We start from the raw sequence: 3791 nt of genomic DNA, 5'->3' as shown, positions 1-3791 counted from the left end.
CTTGTTAGGCCCTCTGTACTCCCAGTCCCTTGCTGAGCTATGTAATTGTCTCGTTGTCTGTCCTCCACTGACTTGGTCACCTGGACAACCTCCACATAGGTCTGTAATCGGTGAGACACTAGTACAACAGGATCGAAATCCTCTATTTTTCCTTGTTTTTCTACTCGCAGAACGCGACACGTGGATAACAAGGAGACCAACGGTCAAGATTGGGTGAGGATTATTACATCTGGTGCGTTGGTCTTAAAGTTGTCCACATGTCACGTTCTGCGGGTAGCAAAACAAGGAAAAACAGGGATGAGAAAAACAGAGGATTATTTTCCAGTACAACACTGATCCTGTGCCTTAACCCCTTCTTAAACTTCTTCTCCTTTACTCTATCAACCTTCATATTCTTGGGTGCAAAGTAGTAGAGATCCTCAAATTCTTTGCTAATATTCTAGCACAAACTTTATCCCATGAGCTAGCTTAATAATCTCTGACTTCTTTCAGTCCTTGAAGCTCTTATGAAAGTAATTCATGAAAAATGCTTCTATAAAGTTCTAATATCTGACTTCTTTCGGACCCTAAAAAATGCTTCTATAAAGTTTTCCAAGGTGGGATTGGGATGTATAGCAGTTAGGATTGCTTATGTGGGTCTTTAACATGCATCCACTTCATTTTGAAGATGATAGCCCACTCAACTGAGTTTCCATCGGTACACCTGAGAACTATAAGGGCATTCTTCATGCCTTGGACCCACTTGGATGGGTATTTTCTTATCCCAGTGAAGTATAGGGCCGAAGCTTCTGGAACGTTTGCATCAACTTGGACATATCTGTCCACATTGGTACCAATAGCTGACCCTATGGTGTAAAGGTTCCAAGAGGTGTGGGCTATGCATCTCATGCTTGAACTGCAGCCTGAAACTGCGTGTTCACATCTATCATAAACTGCCACTGCTATTGTTGCATGCATTACATCATGTTACCCATAGAAACGAAAACCTATGTTGTGAGGAAAGGTGGGAAGCAGCGGCAACAAGGGCAGCAGTCCCATCATTTCCTGATCTGGAAGATGTTGACTTCCATTTTAATGGGTAACTTGGCATGGCATAATTAATTCCTATTAAAGGAATCAAAAAATTAAACACCACACTTTTTTTTGGTAAAGAATTAAACACCACACTAGAAACATGATTAAAAGGTAATTTATATAGTTGGGATAAGATAGAGTAAAAATTTCGTCCAACCAGCATATCAATCGATAGGTTAAATTTGACCGGTAGACCCAACCTGTAGAACAACCAGAAGGCTTAAAACCTTAGAACTTCTCACTGGTAGATCAACCATTAGGTAACTTTGGGTCGATCAGATTGACCGGTTATGGCAAAATTGCTTTTAAAATGACCATCCGAAAGTCAGTTCTCTCATTCCTAAAAAAACATTTTCGCTCTGGAGGAAGACCTTAGAACCACCGAAGAGTTGTTCCTAAGCTAATTTTTAGTCAATCCGGTTTTCCAAGTCCCCAATCTCCACATCGCAACTATTCTAGGTAGGTTTCTCTATCATTTCACCATTGAGATTTCTATTCTTTCACTTTCCCCAAACCCTAGATTTTGAACTCTCAAGATCCTAAGCCTCTAAAATCCTAGTTCTTGATAAGCTTAGTTCGCTACATCTATAACTACTTGTCATACTCGCCATTCACATCAGCTTACCTTGGTGGGTCACAATCATCCGAAGGATCTATAAGATGAGCTAAGGTTTTGTTCCGTCTAAGGGGAATAAAATTGGCCAGAGTAAGTGGGAATGAAAGTGGACAACAAGAATTTTATGATCGCACGGGACTTTGCCACATTCAAGGTGCTTGAGAAGTTTAATACCCTAGATTGGGCACCCATACTAACACCGAATGCCAAATGCTTCACAAAGCTAGTGAAACACTTTCGCATCATATGCTCTGAAGATTCTGAGGGTGAAGGGTTCCATTGATGGGGATTCTTTTACCATATTAAACATATGAATAACCTTATAGTGTTTAGAATACAAGAATCATTAACAAATCATAAAAGATTAATCATGTGTAGTCCCTAAACCCAGAACAATAAAGTATCCCATCTTAAAATACATAATCATATAGATTTACTATATCTATAATAATCAATGGGACAACCATGACATGAACCATAAATGGGAATAAAGAAGTACCTGTGTCCCATGAAACCTCTGTCCCATGTGGTTAAACATTACTCCCATGAATATGACAATAACGAACTACGCAAGTGGAGTCCTTCTACTGAGATCTTCTGCAGCCTCTTACTCTAGGGTTTCCTCTCTTTCTGTGCACTTGCTCTTGTAAGAAAGTCGTGCTCCCAAAACCAATAAGGCATTAAGTAAAGTAATGGTTGTAGGGACCGTCAGTATTCTATTTATAATAGAATCCCTAAAACCCTATTCCACTCTCACAATGGAAAGAGCTAGGAGTTTCCTAATCAGAGTGGGTCTATAATTGCTTGGGCTCAATGGATCAATCGGTATCAGTTAAGCCCACATAAAAATCCTAACAATCTCCCACTTGGGCTACATTAATACTGATGTCTTTCCATTGACTCCTGGCCAAATAATCCCAGGACTAAACACCACTCAAACAAACTTTGATCTAATCAATAATCTCTACTGTTGAACAATAGTAGAAAAGACACCTCAATATACGGCATATAACTATCTAATGTTACAGACAATAGAAAATTATCAATCCAAATCGCCTGAAAACATTTATATAAGGAGTTGATATCATACCTGTGATCACATGAAACATACATTTCCTTATAGGTCATTTCTTGATCTAAAGATCAGCCTACCTTGAAAACCTCACAGGTAGAAAACTTTGATATTAATCAACACTTGGCAAGCTGCCCTTTTCTTGAATTAATATCTTACTTTGGCATACCTCCTATGGCTAACTGCCACTTCCATGAATTTAGGTTAAATACCACCATAAATCACAAACTTTGGCAAACCGCCTGTGGTAAACCACCACTTCTTTGGACATAGGCTAAATACCACCATACATCACAAATTCTGACAAAATATCGTCAATTACCTTGGCTAAGCACTACCAAAAAATCTTAACAAGTACAGCCTTTAAACTTTGGTTTTTGTCACCATGATATCTTTGGTTAAATAAGATCATAAAACTCCCACTAACCAAGCATATCAAAAACCTCAATAACACCAATGTCAGAAAATATGGCTCTTGAGTACTTTGTCAATAAACTTTGATGACATCACCGTTGGGCAAATGTCACATTTATCCTGGGAAACACACAATTGAATTGAATGTACCACTTTGGTGGGTTTCACTCATTCCTATTATGTTTTCCACATTAGAGATGAATATATGTTCAGAAGTATATGCTTTAATATGTTTCTTACACAATCAGAGACAACACAAACAAATGAAGCATAAATGTACATAAATAATTTAGAGAACAGAATTTAAGATAAAATCAATTCAAAATTACTCCAAAGTCATTATAAACTTAATAGGGCAATAAAATTGTTCCTATTTCCCTTCAGTTGTGCTTTGTTCAGCAACAACACCTGTTTGGGTTCCCTGAGAGCTAAAACCAAATCAAGTAACCCTAAAAATCTCAGGTATGAATCATACACACCAAATAACCGGGCTAGAAAATTTAATATGTACACCTAGCAGATAAACTAGACAATAAATGTACATCTAGCAGATAAAACACACAAGAGTCACAACCGTAACTACATTCCTATCCTTTGGGCTAAGAATGTACTGGT

Source organism: Macadamia integrifolia, chromosome 14 (genome assembly GCF_013358625.1).
Source record: "Macadamia integrifolia cultivar HAES 741 chromosome 14, SCU_Mint_v3, whole genome shotgun sequence".
NCBI lineage: Eukaryota > Viridiplantae > Streptophyta > Magnoliopsida > Proteales > Proteaceae > Macadamia > Macadamia integrifolia.
This window is presented reverse-complemented; position numbering follows the sequence as displayed.